This window comes from Triticum dicoccoides, chromosome 7A, assembly GCF_002162155.2.
Source record: "Triticum dicoccoides isolate Atlit2015 ecotype Zavitan chromosome 7A, WEW_v2.0, whole genome shotgun sequence".
Taxonomy (NCBI): domain Eukaryota; kingdom Viridiplantae; phylum Streptophyta; class Magnoliopsida; order Poales; family Poaceae; genus Triticum; species Triticum dicoccoides.
This window is the reverse complement of record NC_041392.1, coordinates 69,489,836-69,505,423: the sequence shown is the minus strand read 5'-3', so window position 1 is coordinate 69,505,423 and position 15,588 is coordinate 69,489,836.

The following is a 15,588-nucleotide window of genomic DNA, read 5'->3' as shown; positions in this document are numbered from 1 at the left end:
TTATTGGATAGAATTAAACGCAACTCTGAAGATTGGGACCTCGACGAAGGTAAGGAGTCAGGTATGACACCTAAGTTTGATTGTGTTAAATCTTTTATGGATACCGATATTTTCCGTAAGTTTACCACTAAATATGGACTTGATTCTGAGATAGTAGCTTCTTTCTGTGAATCTTTTGCTACCTATGTTGATCTCCCTAAGGAGAAGTGGTTTAAATATCCATCCCATAGAAGTAAAAGTAGCTGCACCTATTAAAGTTGAAGAAAAGACTGTCACTTATAATGATCCTATTGTTCCCATTTCTTATATCGAGAAACCACCTTTCCCTGTTAGAATAAAGGATCATGCTAAAGCTTCAACTGTTGTTCGTAAAAGCAATATTAGAACTTATACACCTCCTGAGCAAGTTAAAGTAGAACCTAATATTGCTATTGTTAAAGATCTCTTGTCTGATAATATTGATGGGCATGTTATTTAGTTCGAAGGTGAAACTGCTAGAATTGCTCCCGTGTGATAAGGATAAACATAGACCTGTGGTAGGCGTGCCTGTTATTTCTGTTAAAATAGGAGATCATTGTTATCATGGCTTATGTGATATGCGTGCTAGTGCTAGTGTTATACCTCATGACTTATACAAAGAAATTAAGAATGAAATTGCACCTGTTGAGTTAGAAGATATGGATGTTACTATTAAACTTTCTAATAGAGATACTATTGCACCAATTGGAATTGTTAGAGATGTTGAAGTCTTGTGTGGGAAAACTGAATATCCTGCTGATTTTCTTGTTCTTACTTCTCCACAAGATATCTTTTGTCCCATTATATTTGGTAGACCCTTCTTAAATACTGTCAATGCTACCATAGACTGCACTAAGAATATTGTTACTGTTGGTTTGGATGATATGGTTCATGAGTTTAATTTCTCTAAATTTAGTAAACAACATCGTGAGGAAGAATTACCTAGTAAGGATGAAATTATTGGTCTTGCTTCTATTGCCATACCTCCTAGTGATACTTTAGAACACTATTTGCTAGACCATGAAAATGATATGTTCATGAATGAAAGAAGGGAAATAGATGAAGTATTCTTTAAACAGGAACCTATTATGCAACACAATTTGCCTATTGAAATTTTAGGAGATCCTCCTCCACCCAAGGGTGATCCCGTGTTTGAGCTTAAACCGTTGCCTGATAATCTTAAATATGCTTATCTTGATGAAAAGAAGATATATCCTATTATTATTAGTGCTAACCTTTCAGAGCATGAAGAAGAAAGATTATTGAAAACTCTGAAGAAGCATCGTGCTGCTATTGGATATACTCTTGATGATCTTAAGGGCATTAGTCCCACTCTATGTCAACATAAAATAAATTTGGAAGCAGATGCCAAACCAGTTCGTGATCCTCAACGATGTCTGAATCCTAAAATGAAATAAGTGGTAAGAAAAGAAATACTTAAGCTTCTAGAGGCAGGTATAATTTATCCCATTACTCATAGTGAGTGGGTAAGTCCTGTCCATTGTGTCCCTAAGAAGGGAGGTATTACTGTTGTTCCTAATGATAAAGATGAATTGATTCCACAGAGAATTATCACAGGTTATAGGATGGTAATTGATTTCCGCAAATTAAATAAAGCTACTAAGAAAGATCATTACCCCTTACCTTTTATTGATTAAATGCTAGAAATATTATGCAAACATACACATTATTGCTTTCTAGATGGTTATTCTGGTTTCTCTCAAATACCTGTGTCGGCTAGAGATCAATCAAAGACTACTTTTACATGCCCTTTTGGTACTTTTGCTTATAGACATATGCCTTTTGGTTTATGTAATGCACTAGCTACCTTTCAAAGATGCATGATGGCTATATTCTCTGACTTTTGTGAAAAGATTTGTGAGGTTTTCATGGACGACTTTTCGGTCTATGGTTCTTCTTTTGACGATTGCTTGAGAAATCTTGATCGAGTTTTGCAGAGATGTGAAGAAACTAATCTTGTCTTGAATTGGGAAAAGTGCCACTTTATGGTTAATGAAGGTATTGTCTTGGGGCACAAAGTTTCTAAAAGTGGTATTGAAGTTGATAAAGCCAAAGTTGATGCTATTGAAAAGATGCCATGTCCCAAGGACATCAAAGGTATAAGAAGTTTCCTTGGTCACGCCGGATTTTACAGGAGGTTCATTAAGGACTTCTCAAAAATTTCTTGGCCTCTGACTAATTTATTGCAAAAAGATATACCATTTGTCTTTGATGATGATTGTGTAGAAGCATTTGAAATACTTAAGAAAGCATTAGTCTCTGCACCTGTTGTTCAGCCACCTGATTGGAATTTACCCTTTGAAATTATGTGCGATGCTAGTGATTATGCTGTAGGTGCTGTTCTAGGGAAAAGAGTTGATAAGAAATTAAATGTTATTCATTATGCTAGTAAGACTCTAGACAATGCTCAAAGAAATTATGCTACTACTGAAAAAGAGCTTTTAGCAGTTGTATTTGCTTGTGATAAGTTCAAACCTTATATTGTTGATTCTAAAGTAACTATTCACGCTGATCATGTTGCTATTAAATACCTTATGGAAAAGAAAGATGCTAAACCTAGACTTATTAGATGGGTTCTCTTGCTACAAGAATTTGATTTGCATATTGTTGATAGAAAGGGAGCTAAGAACCCCGTTGCAGACAACTTATCTAGGTTAGAAAATATTCTTGATGACCCACTACCTATTAATGATGACTTTCCTGATGAACAATTAAATGTTATAAGTACTTCTCGTAGTACTCCATGGTATGCTGATTATGCTAATTATATTGTTGCTAAGTTTATACCACCTAGCTTCACATACCAGCAAAAGAAAAAATTCTTCTATGACTTGAGACATTACTTTTGGGATGACCCACATCTTTATAAAGGAGTAGATGGTGTTATTAGACTTTGTGTACCTGAGCATGAACAGGAACAGATCCTACGCAAGTGTCATTCTGAGTCTTATGGAGGACACCACGCTGGAGATAGAACTTCACATAAGGTATAGCAATCTGGTTTTTATTGGCCTACTCTCTTCAAGGATGCCCGTAAGTTTGTCTTGTCATGTGATGAATGTCAAAGAATTGGTAATATTAGTAGACGTCAAGAAATGCCTATGAATTATTCTCTTGTTATTGAACCATTTGATGTTTGGGGCTTTGATTATATGGGACCTTTTCCTGCCTCTAATGGATATACACATATTTTAGTTGCTATTAATTACGTTACTAAGTGGGTAGAAGCTATTCCAACTAGTAGTGCTGATCATAACACTTCTATCAAAATGCTTAAGGAAGTTATTTTTCCGAGGTTTGGTGTCCCTAGATATTTAATGACTGATGGTGGTTCACACTTTATTCATGGTGCTTTCCTTAAAATGCTTGCTAAATATGATGTTAATCATAGAATTGCATCTCCTTATCACCCATAGTCTAGTGGTCAAGTAGAGTTGAGCAATAGAGAGCTCAAATTAATTTTGCAAAAGACTGTTAATAGGTCTAGAAAGAATTGGTCCAAGAAACTTGATGATGCATTATGGGCATATAGAACTGCATACAAAAATCCTATGGGTATGATGTCTCCATATAAAATGGTATATGGAAAAGCATGTCACTTACCTCTCAAACTAGAACACAAGGAATATTGGGCTATTAAGGAGCTCAACTATGATTTCAAACTTTCCGGTGAGAAGAGATTATTTGATATTAGCTCACTTGATGAATGGAGAACCCAAGCATATGAAAATGCCAAGTTATTTAAGGAAAAAGTTAAAAGATGGCATGACAAAAGGATACAAAAGCGTGAGTTTAATGTAGGTGATTATGTATTGCTATACAACTCTCGTTTAAGATTTTTTGCAGGAAAACTTCTCTCTAAATGGGAAGGCCCCTATGTTATCAAGGAGGTCTATCGTTCCGGTGCAATAAAAATCAACAACTTCGAAGGCACAAATCGAAAGTGGTAAACGGTCAAAGAATCAAACATTATATCTTAGGTAATCCCATAAATGTTGAAACCAATATTATTGAAACCATAACCCCGGAGGAATACATAAGGGACACTTTCCGGAACGTTTCAGACTCCAAAAAGGAATAGGTATGTGGTACAGTAAGTAAACCGAGTCAATATTTCTCCGTTTTGGAATATTTAGAAAAATAGAAAAATAAGTAGCAGTCCGAGAAGGACACGAGGGCCCCACGAGGGTGGTGGGCGCGCCCTACCCCTCTGGGCGCGCCCCCTACCTCGTGAGCACCTCGTGTGCCTTCCGGACTTCGTTTTCTTGTACGATACGTATTTTGGTTGGTAAAAATTCATTATATATTCTCCCGAAGGCTTTGACTCCTGTATCACGCAAATCTCCTCTGTTCTTGTTTCGAGCTGTTTTCTGTCAGGGTTTTCAAGGCTAGGCATCATGTCGTCCCCCTCCTGCAACAAAGAAGAATTGAGTATCTGGGTATGGGCACTCCCCTTGGCAACTGCCAAGCTTGGGGGAGGTTCCCCGGTATCGTATCACAATCACATATCCTATCTTTACCGTTTTTCTTAGTTCGATCCTATTAGTAGTATCTTGATCTAGTAGAATAAAGTTTATGGCATGATCTAGTTTTGAGTTTTGTTTTATGATCTCTCTACGTAATCGAGTCCATGAGTTATATATAATAAAGATTAGTGTTAAGTCAAGGGCCTGGTTATTTTGCCATGATCTTGGGTGAATAAAAGAAAAGAGAAAAAGAATAAAAAGAAACAACAAGTTCATATTGATCTTATTGAGAGTAATGACTTCACATAGAAAGAGTATGATGATTAAAAGTTGTTGGGAGTTGGCAGACATAGCTTTGGTCATCGTTGCAATTAATAGGAAGTAATAAGGAAAGAGAGGTTTCACATATAGATATATTATCATTGTCATCTTTTATGATTTGGAGCACTCATTAAAATATGACATGCTAAAGAGTTGATGTTGGACAAGGATGTCAACGTAATGAGTTATGTATTTCTTATATCTGAGATAAAGTATGTTTTCATGGATCCTCTAACTTGTTGAGCTTGCCTTTCCCCCTCATGCTAGCCAAATTCTCTGCACTGAGTAGAGATACTACTTGTGCTTCCAAATACCCTTAAACTAGTTTTGCCATGAGAGTCCACCATATCTACCAATGGATTGAGTAAGATCCTTCAAGTAAGTTGTCATCGGTGCAAAGCAATAAAAAATGCTCTAAATATGTATGATTGATTGGTGTGGGAGAAATAAGCTTTATAAGATCTTGTGATGTGGAAGTAATAAAAGCGACGGACTGCATAATAAAGGTTCATATCACAAGGGGCAATATAAAGTGACGTTCTTTCGCATTGAGATTTTATATATCCAACCATAAAAGCGCATGGCAACGTCTACTTCCCTCTGCGAAGGGCCTGTCCTTTATCATTATCTTCAACCTTATGCAAGAGTCATGGTGATCTTCACCTTTTCTTTTTCATTTTATCCTTTGGCAAGCTCAGCCTGTTGGAAAGAACATGATATATATATCTAATTGGATGTAGGGGAGCATGAACCATTATTGTTGACATTGCCCTTGAGGTAAAAGGTTGTGGGGCAAAACTATAAGCTCCTATCTTTCTCTATGTCCGATTAAAACTCCGTAACCACAAGTATTGTGTGAGTGTTAGCAATCATGAAGGACTAGATGATAGTTGAGTATGTGGACTTGCCTTTTAGCTCTGACATAGACTCTTTCCGATGTTATGATAAATTGCAATTGCTTCAATGACTGAGATCATAGTTTGTCGGAGCCCAATAAGGTTTATGATTTATACTTTTGCTTTTTGAATAGAGCATCACTTGAATATAAGTAATCATATGACAAAATCTATATATGTTGCTGTTATGAGAATAATCATGATGCCTTCATGTCCGTATTTTATTTTTATCGACGCCTCTACCTCTAAACATGAGGACATATTTATTGTTATCGGCTTTTAGCTTGAGGACAAGCGAGGTCTAAGCTTGGGGGTGTTGATACATCCATTTTGCATCATGCTTTTATATCGATATTTATCGTATTATGGACTGCTATTTCACTTTATGTCACAATACTTATGGCTATTCTCTCTTATTTTACAAGGTTTACATAAAGAGGGAGAATGCCGGCAGCTGGAATTCTGGTCTGGAAAAGGAGCAAATATTAGAGACCTATTCTGCGCAACTCCAAAAGTCATGAAACTCCACGGAACGTCTTAAAATAAATAAAGAAAAATCCTCGCCAAAGATGAAGGCCAGGGGGCCCACACCCTGCTCACGAGGATGGGGGAGCGCCCCCCCTAGGGCGCGCTACCTCATGGGCCCGCTGGTGGGTCTCCGACGTCCATCTTCTCCGATATGAAGTCCTCCGATGAGAAAAAAAGGGAAGCAACCTTTCGGCACGAGACTCCGCCGCCACGAGGCGAAACCGAGGCGGAACCAATCTAGAGCTCCGGCGGAGCTGTTCTGCCGGGGAAACTTCCCTCCGGGAGGGGGAAATCATCACCATTGTCATCACCAACGCTCCTCTCATCGGGAGAGGGCAATCTCCATCAACATCTTCACCAGCACCATCTCATCTCCAAACCCTAGTTCATCTCTTGTATCCAATTCTTGTCTCAAAGTCCGGGATTGGTGCTAGTAGGTTGCTAGTAGTGTTGATTACTCCTTGTAGTTGATGCTAGTTGGTTTATTTGGTGGAAGATCATATGTTCAGATCCTTTATGCATATTATTAGCCCTCTGATTATGAACATGAATATGCTTTGTGAGTAATTACGTTTGTTCCTGAGGACAAGGGAGAACTCTTGCTATTAGTAGTCATGTGAATTTGGTATTCGTTTGATACTTTGATAAGATGTATGTTGTCTAGCCTCTAGTGGTGTTATGTGAACGTCGACTACATAACACTTCACCATTATTTGGGCCTAGAGGAAGGCATTGGGAAGTAATAAGTAGATGATGGGTTGCTAGAGTGACAGAAGCTTAAACCCTAGTTTATGCGTTGCTTCGTAAGGGGCTGATTTGGATCCATATGTTTCATGCTATGTTAGGTTTACCTTAATACTTTTGTTGTAGTTGCAGATGCTTGCAATAGAGGTTAATCATAAGTGGGATGCTTGTTCAAGTAGGAACAGCACCCAAGCACCGGTCCACCCACATATCAAATTATCAAAGTATCGAACGTGAATCATATGAACGTGATGAAAACTAGCTTGATGATATTCCCATGTGTCCTCGGGAGCACTTTTCCTATTATAAGAGTTTGTTCCGGCTTGTCCTTTGCTACAAAAAGGATTGGGCCACCTTGCTGCACCTTATTTACTTTTGTTACTTGTTGCTCGTTACAATTTACCTTATTACAAAACTATCTGTTACCACTTATTTCAGTACTTGCAGAGAATACCTTGCTGAAAACCGCTTATCATTTCCTTCTGCTCCTCGTTGGGTTTGACACTCTTACTTATCGAAAGGACTACGATAGATCCCCTATACTTGTGGGTCATCAGTCATCTTGCTCATGAGGCATGGTTCGCAAGTATCAAATGATTAATAATCAAGTGATTCCAAAATCCCATCTGCATGGAGTTTCTTCATGCGCTTTACACTAATATGACCTAAATGGCAGTGCCACAAGTATGTTGCACTATCATTATTAACTTTGCATCTTTTGGCATCAATATTATGAATATGTGTATCACTATGATCGAGATTCAATAAACCATTCACTTTGGGTGTATGACCATAGAAGGTTTTATTCATGTAAATAGAACAACAATTATTCTTTGACTTACATGAATAACCCTATTGCAATAAACATGATCAAATCACATTCATGCTCAATGCAAACACCAAATAACATTTATTTAGGTTCAACACTAATCCTGAAGGGAGAGGGAGTGTGCGATGGTGATCGTATCAACCTTGGAATCACTTCCAACACACATCGTTACCTTGCGCTTAACTAGTCTCTGTTTATTCTGCAACTTCTATTTCGAGTTACTAATCTTAGCAATTGAACCGGTTTCAAATACCCAGGGGCTACTATTAATACTAGTAAGGTACAAATCAATAACATGTATATCAAATATAGCTTTGTTCACTTTGCCATCCTTCTTATCCGCCAAGTATTTGGGGTAGTTCTGTTTCTAGTGACCATTTCCTTTGCAGTAGAGGCACTCAGTTTCAGGCTTCGGTACGACTTTGGGCTTGTTCATGGGAGCGGCAACTTGCTTGCCATTCTTCTTGAAGTTCCCTCTCTTCCCCTTTCCCTTTTTCTTTAAATTAGTGGTCTTGTTAACCATCAACACTTGATGCTCTTTCTTGATTTCTACCGTCGTCGATTTCAGCATCGCGAAGAGCTTGCGAATCATTTTCATCATCACTTGCATATTATAGTTCGTCACGAAGTTCTAGTAGCTTGGTGATAGTGACTAGAGAACTTTGTCAATCACTATATTATCTAGAAGATTAACTCCCACTTGATTCAAGCGATTGTAGTACCCAGACATTCTGAGCACATGCTCACTGGTTGCGCTATTCTCCTCCATCTTGTAGGCAAAGTACTTGTTAGAGGTCTCATACCTCTCGACACGGGCATGAGTCTGAAATACCAATTTCAGCTCTTGGAACATCTCATATGCTCCGTGGCATTCAAAACATTTTGAAGTCCCGGTTCTAAGACGTAAAGTATGGCGCACAAAACTATTAAGAAGTCATCATATCGAGCTTGCTAAACGTTCATAACATCTTCATCTACTGCAATAGGTCTGTCACCTAGCGGTGCATCAAGGACATAATCCTTCTGTGCAGCAATGAGTGATGTCTACTATGCAACTTTATTCTTGTAGACACGTGTTGGGACTCCAAGCGCTGAGTTTTGTAGGATAGTAGCAATTTTCCCTCAAGTGGATGACCTAAGGTTTATCACTATGTGGGAGGTGTAGGATGAAGATGGTCTCTCTCAAACAACCCTGCAACCAAATAATAAAAAGTCTCTTGTGTCCCCAACACACCAAATACAATGGTAATTTGTATAGGTGTAACATCCCAAAATTTTAAATTTTGGAATGTTATATTAAATAGATAGTTCTGATTGACTGTTTCATTGCTTGGGTGAAATTGAGTGAAATTTGACACTTTTGAAAAGTTAAATGAGAGGGAATAAAAGGACTTTCCCAAACTTTCATTTTGCATTTATGATCTCCATGAATTGAAATGCATTTCAGACACAAAACCCTAGAGAGAAGATGATATGACTTCTTCCATTTAAATAAATGAAAAGGGTTTTGAAAAGATTTGAATTCCATTTGGAAATATTTCAAATTCACAAACTTTAAGCAACTCAATGATTTTCATGAGAGAAGATAAAATGACTTCTTCAAAACATATGAAATATGAGTTGGGAGTTTCAAAGAATCAATTTAAACTCCCGTAGAAACTATTTTCAATTTGGAGTTATTTGGGTTTTATTCAAATTATTTTTCTCCAAAAATAAAATATATGGAAATTAGGGTAAAATGATTCCCTACAATAGAAAATTGGATAAAAATAAATTTGAAAGCATTTTGGTATTTCTAATTGATTCTTATGAGGTTTTATTGCAACAGTAGCACTCTTTTCTTTATTCGATTTTTTGTGGATTTTATTTGATGTTAGAAAAATGTATACGTTGTAGAAAATCTTTTTCTGAAAATTTTGATATATAATATGCCTATATTATATTTTTATTTTATTTGGTATTTCTTTTTTTTTTCTTTTTAAAAAAACTTCCCTCGACTGGGCCGACCCAGCTCTGGGCCAGGCCGCGGCCCAGCCAGCCCCGCTCGCCTCTGACTCCGGGCGGAGTCCCGTCCAAGCACGCTGGCAGCCGCTGTGCCATCTCAGGACTCCGGCGCCTACCCGGCCCCTCCTCCAAGCCACGCATGCCCCTCCCGCCTATAAAGGTCGCAGCCCCGGTCCCCTCGCCTCTCCGCCCTGCATCTCGTAGCCGCCGCCGCCCTCGCACTCCTCTGCCGCTACCACTGCACACCGCCGCCCTCACACTTCCCACGCCGCCGCCGCCGCCGCACTTCTCCGCCGCCCTGCGCTGCATGCTTCCCCTGTCGATGCCTTACCCTGCGCAGCGCCGTGCTACCTCTTGAGCACTGCGTTGGTTTTCCCTTGAAGAGGAAAGGGTGATGCAGTAAAGTAGCGTAAGTATTTCCCTCAGTTTTTGAGAACCAAGGTATCAATCCAGTAGGAGATCACGCTCGAGTCCCACGCACCTACACAAACAAATAAGAACCTCGCAACCAACGCGATAAAGGGGTTGTCAATCCCTTCACGGTCACTTACGAGAGTGAGATCTGATGGATATGATATGATAAGATAATATTTTTGGTATTTTTATGATAAAGAGAAATAAAGATGCAAAGTAAAATAAACGGCAATAGAAATAGCTAAGTATTGGAAGATTAATATGATGGAAGATAGACCCGGGGCCATAGGTTTCACTAGTGGCTTCTCTCAAGAGCATAAGTATTACGGTGGGTGAACGAATTACTGTCGAGCAATTGATAGAATTGAGCATAGTTATGAGAATATCTAGGTATGATCATGTATATAGGAATCACGTCCGCGACAAGTAGACCGAAATGATTCTGCATCTACTACTATTACTCCACACATCGACCGCTATCCAGCATGCATCTAGAGTATTAAGTTCATAAGAACAGAGTAATGCTTTAAGTAAGATGACGTGATGTAGAGGGATAAACTCATGCAATATTATATAAACACCATCTTTTTATCCTCGATGGCAACAATACAATACGTGTCGGTTCCCTTTCTGTCACTGGGATCGAGCGCCGCAAGATTGAACCCAAAGCTAAGCACTTCTCCCATTGCAAGAAAGATCAATCTAGTAGGCCAAACCAAACTGGTAATTCAAAGAGACTTGCAAAGATAAACTAATCATACATAAAAGAATTCAGAGAAGAATCAAATATTATTCATAGATAAACCTGATCATAAACCCACAATTCATAGGATCTCGGCAAACACACCGCAAAAGAAGATTACATCGAATAGATCTCCAAGAGAATCGTGGAGAACTTTGTATTGAGATCCAAAGAGAGAGAAGAAGCCATCTAGCTAATAACTATGGACCCGTAGGTCTGAAATAAACTACTCACACATCACCGGAGAGGCCATGGAGTTGGTGTAGAGGCCCTCCATGATCAATGCCCCGTCCGGCGGAGCTCCGGAAAATGCCCAAAGATGGGATCTGTCGGGTACAGAAGGTTGCGGCGGTGGAACTAGGTTTTCGTGGTGCTCCTGGATGTTTGGGGGGTATGTGGATATATATAGGAGGAAGAAGTACGTCGGTGGAGCAACGAGGGGCCCACGAGGGTGGAGGGCGCGCCCAGGGGGGTAGGCGCGCCCCCTGCCTCGTGGCCTCCTCAATTGTTTCTTGACGCCCACTCCAAGTATCTTGGATCACTTTTGTTGAGAAAATCATGTTCCCGAAGGTTTCATTCCGTTTGGACTCCGTTTGATATTCTTTTTCTGCGAAACACTGAAATAGGCAAAAAAACAGCAATTTGGGTTGGGCCTCTGGTTAGTAGGTTAGTCCAAAAAATGATATAAAAGTGTAAAATAAAGCCCATTAACATCCAAAATAGATAATATAATAGCATGACGCAATCAAAAATTATAGATATGTTGGAGACGTATCACGCCGCAAGCTGCCGCCGCCCGAGCGCCGCTGTTGCTGCGGCCCCGTCTCGCCGTGGCTGCCTCCGCCTACGACCGGCCGCCGGAACCGCCGTGGACTGGTATAAACCAAACCATAGATCGGTTTCCTGGTTTTCTCGGTTTTTCTTTCAAAACCCGGTTTTTATTAGTCTGGTTATTTAGAGAACGTTCGTCGTTTTGACCTCTGTAGCGAACGGTTTTCGTCGGTTTAGGTTCTGTAGCAAGCGTTCACTCGATAGATTTTTTCTTTTTGTTTTTAATATTGGCCAGGGACCTAGATGCAATTATTTTATTTACAGTTTAGCCCCTGATCTTTAAACCCTCACTACTTTTTACTCGTTTGTCCAAATTCAATGGAACCAACGCCCACTTCTTCGTTATGATCCCCTCTATCTAGTAAAATAACTTAAACATATTTTTGAAAGTTTTAATATTTGAATTCAAACAGTTTTATATTCAAACTTTGTTTGATCGTAACTCGAGTTTAATAACTCCGATTGAGTTGATTCTTTTTGCAGATCGAAGCTCTTGACCTAAACTTTCTGATAAGGCCAAATTCACATAATTTTGGTGCTGTTAAATTTTTTTTTATGTTGCAAGAGTTATTTGCTTGGTTTTGATGTTTTTCGAATTGTCTTCTTCGTTCTTTCCGATCTTTTGAGTGATTGCTTATGTGTGGTTACTATTGCTTGCTTACGATAGATTGACTGGAGTGTGACGAATAGAACTATCAGGAGTTATGAGTGTGAATCATCTACATCAACAGTACAAGGCAAGTTCACACTTTGATCATATCCCTTTCATACCCAGTTTTTATGCATTAGTTTCACCCTCAAACATTGCATGAGTAGGATTGATAACATGTGGGTATTGGGAAGTAGTTGATGAGGTAGGGACCTATTGTCTTGCATTCAAACCCACTACGTTATGCTTATTGCCATGCTATGCTCGTAGACGTGGATTGGGTTTGAGTGTATCCATGACAGATGTGAGATTGTTAATTAAGGTTTAACTTAATGTGGCTACTTTAATACACATCTGGGTGGATTGGTTGGGGCACCCTGGAGTACCCATTGGTTTGCATGGGGCACCTAGAGAACCCAGTGCTTGCCCAAGGGGATCCCGGAGTACCCGTGTGATCACCCTATGGAATGCCACCCAGGCTCAAAGGGATCATAAGATTATTCATGCTAGAAACTTCCGTGTGCAGCCACAAGCTATTATGGGCTCTAGCATAGTGGAGTAAGTTGCATGACCTCTTCCAGTTGTAGGCTAGCAGATGTAGGGGTTGTAGGTTGGTACTGTCTACCCGGGGTTAGAGTTAATGCTTCTGAAAAACTGTGTCTCAGTCATCCGTTTCTCAAACACCATGTAGTGCGAGAAATCCAACGGAGGAGATCGAGTCTTGTGGGGGAAAAGTGCGCAATCCTCTGTAGAGTGTACAAACTAATCATGATTGGCCGTGTCGCCGGTTATGGACATCTTGAGTATCTGGTTCTTGGATTATCATGTTGATCTCCTCACTTTACTTAATTAATTTGTTGGGTTATATTTATTATTTTGGGATTGAGTTGAAGGAACCTTCTCAATGTTTTCAACAAACTTTGTAGTTAAATAAAATATATTCCTTTATGGTAGGGGAAATTGGCTTTACGCAAAAACATTATAGCCATAGAGCCTCCACCAGCCAAATATGCATGTAGTGATAGCCATTGTTCATCATCGCTCTTTGATGTGAATTTGCTAGTACATTCAATGTACTGACCCTTTGTGGCTGCAACGTCTCATGTTGCAGGATTATCTTACGACGAGTAAGTGGTACGTTAGTTACGATTTCTACACTCAACTTTGCCATTGGTGTTGATGGGAATCCACAACCTTGTTTTTACTTCCGCTATTTGGATTGAGGTAATAGTATTTATGTTACTTTATACATGTGATTTACCTCTATTATAAATCCTCGAGTACCGTGTGTGTCAGCATATCGATCCAGGGATGACACTTAAGCACAGAAACTTGATCCATTCGGGTTGGGTCGCTACAAGATGGTATCAGAGCACATGTTGACTGTAGGACGTGACCCCTAGAAACTGGCAAGCCCATAGGAAAGATTTTCTCTACAATTTCATTTTCAAAAAGATCTTTTACCTCTCTTCTCTTTTGAGATTATTCAAATATTCCCTTTTAGTGAGACCATACTGTTGGGGAACGTTGCAGAAAACAAAAATTTTCCTACTCGTTTCACCAAGATCATCTAGGAGTTCATCTAGCAACGAGTCATTGGATGCATCTACGTACCTTGTAGATCGCGAGCGGAAGCGTTCAAAGAACGGGGATGATGTAGTCGAACACGACGTGATTCGAATCACTGGAGATCCTAGCACCGAACGGACGGCACCTCCGCGTTCAACACACGTACGGAACAGCCACGTCTCCTCCTTCTTGATCCAGCAAGGGAGGGAGGAGAGGTTGAGGGAGATGGCACCAGCAGCAGCACGACGGCGTGGTGTTGATGGAGCTGCAGTACTCCGGCAGAGCTTCGCTAAGCACTATGGAGGTTGAGGAGGTGTTGGGGAGGGAGAAGGAGGCAACCAAAGGCCAAGGACTCAAGGTATGAAGTCCCTCCTCTCCCCCACTATATATAGGGGTGCCAAGGGGGGGTGGCCGGCCCTAGGAGATCCAATCTCCTAGGGGGTGCGGCGGCCTAGGGGGGGTTTCCCTCCCCCCCAAGGCACCTAGGAGGTGCCTTACCCTCCTAGGACTCTTGCCCCCTTGAACCCTAGGCGCATGGGCCTATGTGGGGCTGGTGCCCTTGGCCCATTAGGCCAAGGCGCACCCCCTTGCAGCCCATGTGGCCCCCGGGGATGGGTGGCCCCACCCGGTGGGCCCCCGGGACCCCTCCGGTGGTCCCGGTACAATACCGATAACCCCGAAACCTGTCCCGATGCCCGAAACAGGACTTCCCATATATAAATCTTTACCTCCGAACCATTCCGGAACTCCTCGTGACGTCCGGGATCTCATCCGGGACTCCGAACAACATTCGGGTTACTACATATACATATCCCTACAACCCTAGCGTAACCGAACCTTAAGTGTGTAGACCCTACGGGTTCGGGAGACAAGCAGACATGACCGAGACGACTCTCCGGTCAATAACCAACAGCGGGATCTGGATACCCATGTTGGCTCCCACATGCTCCACGATGATCTCATCGGATGAACCACGATGTCGAGGATTCTATCAACCCCGTATGCTATTCCCTTTGTCTATCGATATGTTACTTGCCCGAGATTCGATCGTCGGTATCCCAATACCTCGTTCAATCTCGTTACCGGCAAGTCACTTTACTCGTACCGTAATGCATGATCCCGTGACCAGACACTTGGTCACTCTGAGCTCATTATGATGATGCATTACCGAGTGGGCCCAGTGATACCTCTCCGTCATACGGAGTGACAAATCCCAGTCTTGATCCATGTCACCCAATAGACACTTTCGGAGATACCCGTAGTCTACCTTTATAGTCACCCAGTTACGTTGTGACGTTTGGCATACCCAAAGCACTCCTACGGTATCCGGGAGTTACACGATCTCATGGTCTAAGGAAAAGATACTTGACATTGGAAAACTCTAGCAAACGAACTATACGATCTTGTGCTATGTTTAGGATTGGGTCTTGTCCATCACATCATTCTCCCAATGATGTGATCTCGTTATCAATGACATCCAGTGTCCATAGTCAGGAAACCATGACTATCTGTTGATCAACGAGCTAGTCAACTAGAGGCTCACTAGGGACACGTTG